The 7908-nt window shown below is 36.7% G+C and overlaps 1 pseudogene; it reads right to left on the bottom strand.

The window, feature by feature from the left end:
- Positions 1 to 229: 229 nt before the first annotated feature.
- LOC141520250 (solute carrier family 25 member 3 pseudogene) lies at positions 230 to 1233 on the bottom strand (annotated as a pseudogene).
- Positions 1234 to 7908: the final 6675 nt, after the last annotated feature.

Here is a 7908-nt window from a genome sequence, read left to right as displayed (position 1 = left end):
CTGAAAACTATGACCAAACAGAAAACATGGGTATTAGATTTTTTTTCCTTATCAAGAATAGTTGGTTTATTGCAACAGTTACATTTTGAAACCCTGCATCAGGCAAGAGCACAACCGATAATTACATCAGGAATAGACAATCTACACGTTCAAATATATAAAAGTTTCTTTTATATTTGCTCAACACTGGTCAGCAAGCAGATTCAGTCCATAGTTGGTCTTGATTCCTCTACTGTGTCGTCACAAGCTGCTTCTTCAGAGACTCTGACAGCTCAGGTGGAGGAGGACGGGGAGTCTGAAATAGACTTTCACGGACTCATAGATGGACCACTGTAGTACAGTCGGTACCTACTGAGCATGATGATACGAGCAAAGAACCCTTTCCATACACCTTTGAATCCAAGCCTTTGGAGGACTTGTGAAGCCGTGCTGCACAGACACCACAGAGTCGGCAGGGTGTGAGACACATTGGCCCAGAAGACACCGGCTATGGAGCCTGCCACGAACGTCACCAGCTTTCTCCCTTGGAACACTCCAGGACTTGGGAACAACATATTTGCACAGGGCCTCGACAGTGCGCTCAAAGCAAGCAAACCTCATCATGGTATATGGGATCTGTCTCATCCATTAAGGAGCAACAGAGACCCTCTTCCTTAAACAGTTTTGGAGCAGCCTCCCTCTAGGTGTTAGCGTAGCCTGGCTGGGTCTGAATTCTAACCTTGGCAGCTTCCAAGAGAGCCAGGGCAACACCAGCAAAGAATTTAGCACTGGCTAAGGCAGTTAAATACAGGGATGTACGCCAGGGAGAAGTGTTTTCCTCATCAAGCATGTTGCTATGCCAGACTTTGAAGACTTCATAAAAACCAAATGTACAGAGTCCCTGCATAGAGTAGCCAATGAATGTGGGAGCCCACCCTTTAGCCAGACCACGAACACCATCTTCTGAGTGTGACAGAGAATCCATTAAAGATGCCCTTGAATTTCTGGGGTTCCACCTGCATCCTGCATTTCGCTAAGTCAAGGGGTACAACAGTCGTGTCCGGCCACAACTTAAGACCCCACCAACGCCACAGAGTGAATAAAACTTCATGGAGCCGTATTCACAACCGTATTCTTCCACGGCGGCGGCAGGGCGCGTCCGGGGGCCCCACGGGGCTGGGCTCGGCCTCATACTGCAGGTGTGGCGTGTGGAAGGGGGCTGGTTCGCGCCAGGTGTGCCACGGATGAGTACATCCTCCTAAGACGGCGGAGACACAAGGGTCCAACCGCTCCGGCAGAGACCAAATGTCCTCCCCCCCCCCCAAAGTCTGTGCTCTCCGTCCGGCATCACTTGGGACCTCGTTGCCCCTCCCTGGGTACTAGATTTCAAAAAACTATTAAAATAAAATTACCCATCTCTGTTGGAATCAGAATACAAAGAGAAAAAAATAGCTAGAATCCGTATCACTTTTTGAAGAAACTCTCAAGGTGAAAACATGAAGGAATGTTTGAACCAAAATCCACAGCTTCCAAATCAAAGAAGAAAAAAAAAAGAGTTCAAGTACTAAAGAACCAGTAAGAATCACACAAGACTGGCAAGCAACAACTATGAGCAAACTGTAGATCTCAAGATATGTTCATCCAAAAGGTAAGAGAAAAAATTTCTGAAAACCAAGAGAAGAAAGTATACAGTGACTACAATACTATAAAGGGAAAAAAAAACCACTTTAATCCTTGTAATTATAAATCATGAATCTAGAACACTGATGATAAAATTTTTTTTCCATCTCTGTGCAGAGAAAATGGACAATAGGTAAATGATAAGATATGTTTTCAGACATGACCAATATGTAAATTTGTTTTGTTATACTTCTTAAGAAGGAATGGTTTCAGGAAGAAGTGATAATGTCGTCAAAAGATGGGAAATAACATCAATAAAGGATTTTAAAATATAGAAGAGTTCAGAAGAGAATTCAAAACATGATGCAGTAACTAGGGCTTTCTTGTTAGTCATGTTAAATTTAATAATGGGATATGAATATGACCTTGATTTGTGATTTCATTGATATAGGGAGCTCTTGTTGGGAATTACACTTCTAATGCAGCTCACTACCTTCTCTGCCAACCTATATTCTTATCCAATTTTCCATATAATCCCCTTTTGTTTATAGATGGAAATATTTGTTTGGTGATGATTTTCAATTCAATAATATAAAATAAAATTTTAAAAGAAATTAGTAAAAAATGGGAAATTATAAGAAGCTAGGTGGCAACACTAAGGAGAGCTAATTCTCACACTAATCATTTCTTTCTCATCCCATCACAGTGGCTTTCTTTTGTGTATTTCACTGATCCACATCCATGGAATATTTCTCTCATTTGCTCAAAGCAAAAAAAAAAATCTCATTGTAATTTGACTGGAAATTTCTGAAGATTTAGCCTTGCAAACTCAAACCTAAATGATGATAACAATTTACATGGTTACTTAGTAGATCACAGAGGAGTTACCTTCCTAGGCAGTTTATCAATAGCATAGAATTCCTGACACTTATTTCCTAGATCATAAATCTATTCAATGAAAATGTATGCTTTAACTGAAGATGAATTTCCCAAGATTTCAGGGTGAGTCGAAACTAATAGCCAGATATTCTGCCTCCCTGGTGAGTATTCTTTCCACATCATCAAAATTTTGTTTGTTTTAGGACAGGGAAATATTCAGAAGAAAATTTTGCAAAAATCTAAATAGATATAATGATTATTTTTAACTTCCATTTATAATACCAAAGTTTAAGAACAGATATGTTTGCTCATAAAATTATCTTAGTAAGAATATTTGTATTATTTATTCAACCATTAGGGTCACCTAGGTGGGACAGTGGATAGAGTGCTGACCTTGGCTTTAGGAGGACTTGAGTAGACTTCATTCTCAGTTATTAGCAGTTGTGTGACCCTGGACAAATCACTTAATCCTTTTTTGACTCAATTCCTCATCTGTAAAATGAACTGGAGAAGGAAATGGCAAACTACTCCAGTATCTTTGCCAAGGAAACTTCAAATTGGGGTCTGATATAATTGAAAAGACTCAATAGCAATAACACTCAACAGGATTTTTCATTTTCATTACAAAGGTAGCTAATATAGTATTTTATAATTTAGCATCTCTTTGTTGTCAATGTACTAGAAATGACCAAAACTTTGAGAATAAAGAAATTGACTCAATAGTAAAGCAAGTTTTATTCTATTTCTTGGACTTCATGTTGTGCAAAGTATCAAGTAGATAAAAATAGAATATAGCTCTTGCTACTTTTGCTACATGGAACAATTCTTTCATTACAACTTATATATCCTCTCAACATTTTATCTTTGCCCTCCCTTCCTCTCCCTGTCCCCCCCCCCCCATCTTAGATGAAGAGGTCACCTTTCTCTTTGCCAGGGTGAATGGATAAATCAAGGAAGACCCTTTGAATGAAGTGGCACTTAAAAATTAGTCTTGAAGGAAATCAAGTGATGGAAGTCAGGAGAGAGCAAGGAATTTCTAAACAGTTTGTCAACAGCAAATTGCATTTATGGAGAACAGTCTGTGCAAAGACATAAATATGGAAAATATAACAGGAGCAGTGAGTAGAACAGTCTGAGTGGACTTCATATTTGAGGGAACTATAATGTGAAATCAATCTGGAAAGACAGTTTGGAAACAGATTGTGAAAGGCTTTAAATTTCAGACATAAGAGTTTGTGGTTTATCCTAGAAGCAACAAAGAGATACTGAAACTTCTTGTACAGGCTAGGGTGCCATGGTAAGACTTTAGGAAAACAAATTTGACAGCTGTGTGAAGGGTAGATTGGAAAGAGGGGGAGACTAGATGAAGGGGGACCAATTAGGAAACTATTTTAAATAGGTAAGAAGAATAATGATGAGGACCTATACCAGGTTGATTTTCCTTTTAGTTATGTAATTCACTTCTACTTATGCCTTTGGATCTCAAATCCAAGAAATTTAAAGTGGCAGCAATAGAATGACAACAACATTCTCCTCAATCCTTATTAAAGTTTTTTAAATCTATATTTATAAACAGCAATACATGTAGAGCTTCAAAAAAATCCAGCTTCATTTCTTTTTACCTGGGCCATTGTGCTATTTGCTTGTTTTAAAATTTTATTTTAAGGCAATGGGGTCACATAGCTAGGCAATTATTAAATGTCTGAGGTCAGATTTGAACTCAGCTCCTCCTGACTATAGGGCTGGTGCTCTATCCACTGCACCACCCAGGTGTCCCCTGGACCATGGAGCTATCATTGCTACTATTCATCCTTCATTCTTTTATTATTAATTGAATTATTCACGTAAAAAACAACCACATTTGCCATGCCTGAAAAATGCATGTATCATTCTCTATTATCCACTATCCCCTTGCTGACATGAGAGGCAACTTTACCACCACCTCTGTAGTCAAAATTATTCACTGAACTAATTAGAGTTCTAAAGTTTCTGTATTGTTTCCCTTTACATTATTAGAGTCATTAGGCAAATTGTTTTTCCAGATTCTGTTTTATTCTGAATCAATTTGCCTTTTTTGAGGTTCAAGTGGTTTCTCAAAAGAATTCATACTCAGACTTTCTCCAATTCAAGTGAAAGAATTTATTTTCACAATCATGCTCCCCAATATTAGATTGGTCTCCCAAAGAGACAACAACTCAACTGAAAAGAGGGTGGGCTTTTATAGGGAACCATCTTTCATTCTTGAAGACCAATGACATGATGAGGGTGATGTCTCAACTTGTGTATGACCTGGATTTAAGTGAAGCAAAGTTCAATTTCTCCTCCAGAGTCATCAGAATCCAGTGGCAATACAAAAAAGTCAAGATGACTGTCTGGCCCAGAGTCATTAGATAAATGATTTTTGACTAAAGCAGATTATCTATTGCAGACATAGTGATGGCCAAAGAAATTTGCTCTCTAATCTCCAGAGGTTTCCTGGAGCTGCCATTTATTTCCTCACTAAGCATATATTTTTTTTTGACTTCTAAGTCACTCTATATCCACTTAAGACTCCTCTGACAAATGTTTAACAAACTACTAGAAGGAAGGGATGAATACTTAAATTTAATCTACATTGTTAACATTTTCTCCATGACTTTAAAAAATTTACCCCATCACAAAATAATAAATCAAACCTTGATTTGTAGATTTTGATGATTTCTGAAATCTAAATGCTCACCCTGAAATTTTTTGCACTTAATATTTTATTCTTTCCAAGTAAATATAGATTTCAACTTTTTTTGTGAGATTTTGAGTTCCAAATTTTTCTTTTTCCCTACCTTCCCACCTGCCTCCCTAAGGCAGAAAGCAATCTGATAAAGGTTTTATATATATATACAATCACATTAAAAATATTTACACATAGGTCACGTTGTGAAAGAAGGATCAAAACAAAAGAGAAAAATCACAATAAAGAAAAGAAAAAAGTGAAAATAGCATGCTTAGATCTACACTCAGACTCCATGGTTCTTTCTCTAGATGTTGATAACATTTTCCATCATGGATCTTTTGGAATTGTCTTGGATCATTGCATTGTTGAGAAGAACTGTCTATCAAAATTGATCATCACATAATGTTGCTATTACTGTGTACAATATTCTCTTGGTTCTACTCAGTATCAGTTCAAGTTTTCCTGAAATCTTCATTTTCATCATTTCTTATAGAACAATACATTACATTCACATGCCACAAATTGTTTAATCATCCCTAAACTGATGGGCATCCCTTCAATTTCTAATTCTTTGCCACTACAAAGAAGAGCTGCTGTAGATATGTTTGTACCTGTGGGTACCTTTTGTTATTTTATGATCTTTTTGGGATACAGACCTAGTAGTCACACTGAAATTTGACATGATTCCAGCAAACGCTTGTACCATTCTACCCTATCAAGTTTTGTTAAACAGGTCCAAAGACAATCTTTTTTCCTTTTTTAAAAAAAATTTCCTGAAGACAAAAGTTATGCTCTACATAGGAGTGGTATGAAATCTAATCCTCTCCTTTTGCAAATGAAGAAATTGAGGTCCACACAAGTTAAATGATTTGTCCAAGATCACCCATGTAATAGGTAGCAGAACCAGTGTTTAAATTCAGGGCATCTGCAAAGGGCAACAAAAATGTGCATACCCTTTGACCCAGCAATACCACTACTGGGTTTATACCCTGAAGAGATGATGAAAAAGGGTAAAAACATTACTTGTACAAAAATATTTATAGCAGCCCTGTTTGTGGTGGCAAAGAATTGGAAATCAAGTGAATGTCCTTCAATTGGGGAATGGCTTAGGAAACTGTGGTATATGTATGTCATGGAACACTATTGTTCTATTAGAAACCAGGAGGGACAAGATTTCAGGGAAGCCTGGAGGGATTTGAATGAACTGATGCTGAGTGAGATGAGCAGAACCAAAAAAATACTGTACACCCTAACAGCAACATGGGAGTGATGTTCAACCTTGAAGGACTCGCTCATTCCATCAGTGCAACAATCAGGAACAATTTTGGGCTGTCTGCAAAGGAGAGTGCCATCTGTATCCAGATAAGGAGCTGTGGAGTTTGAACAGTTCAAGGACTATTCCCTTTAATTTAGAAAAAAAACAGATATCTTATTATCTGATCTTGTCACCTCTTAGACTTCTCTTCTTAAGGATATGATTTTGCTCATCACACCCAATTTGGATCAAGGTACAACATGGAAACAAAGTAAAGACTGACAGAGTGCTTTCTGTGGGGGGGTGGGGTAGGGGGAGGGAAGCAAGATGGGGGGAAATTGTAAAATTCAAATAATATCTTTAATCAAAATTAATTTAAAAAATAAATTCAGGGCATCTGACACTTAATCCAGCTCTTTCCACTACACAATCAATCTTTTCAATATCTTTTGGACTTTATATAACTGGATAGCAACAAGTTCTTGGCAAAATGTAAAAGCAATAGAGAAATGAGATTACTATTTTGCAATTATTATGACTCTATTATATAACATTTAATTATCAGCATTGGTATTCTAAAATGAACTATAATGTGGAATTATTCATGATATACTCTCATGCTGTTTTCATAATACTAGACAAACATAGTGGAATGGACTCTTGACTAAAAGACAAGATACCTAAGTTTAAATCTCATCTTCATTTCGGAGCCTCAGATACTTTGTGTCATGATTTGCTGATGCAGTATTTTGGTATCTATAATAGATAAGCGAGGCAGTCTTGGACTCAAGAAGAACAAAGTATAGCTCCAGCCTTAGATTCTTATTAGCCATAAACTAGATCCTGGACAAGTTGCTTACGATCTGCCAGGCTCAGTTTCCTCATCTGAAAAATAAGGACAATAACAATAGTAATAATCTGCCAGGGTTGTTGTAAGGATAAAATGAAATAATATTTGTAAAGTTCTTTACAAACATTAAAGTGCTATGTAAAGTAAAAAAGAATTATGAGTTCTTTATAGTATGGAAACAATAATGCTTTAAATACCTACTTCATAGAATTGTGAGTAATATAGATCATACAACTTAAAATGCTACATAAAAAATGAATTAGTAGGAAAAAATGCTGAACTTGGACCTTGGTTCAAATCTTTGCTATATTTATTACTTGTTTGGCCTTAACCAACTTCAATGGACTTCACTATTTTCCTGTGTAAATGGAAAGGGTTGAATTGGATGACCTTCCATCTCTAACTCTTTTATACTTTTGTAGTCAAAAATGTAAAAGTTGAAAATAACATTTTAGATTATTTAATTAAATCACTGCATTTTATAGATTAAGAGGCATGCCCCAAAAGTTGAACTGCTCATCCACACAACTGTTTAGTGACAGAATCAAGTCTAACTTAGTAATGCAAGCATTCATTTGTTCCTTATCTTCTATAGGATTTCATTAATTTTACAAT

The sequence above is a fragment of the Macrotis lagotis genome, chromosome 4 (assembly GCF_037893015.1).
Source record: "Macrotis lagotis isolate mMagLag1 chromosome 4, bilby.v1.9.chrom.fasta, whole genome shotgun sequence".
Lineage (NCBI taxonomy): Eukaryota > Metazoa > Chordata > Mammalia > Peramelemorphia > Peramelidae > Macrotis > Macrotis lagotis.
Note: the sequence above shows the minus strand (reverse complement) of the source record. Positions and strands in the feature narration are given on the sequence as shown.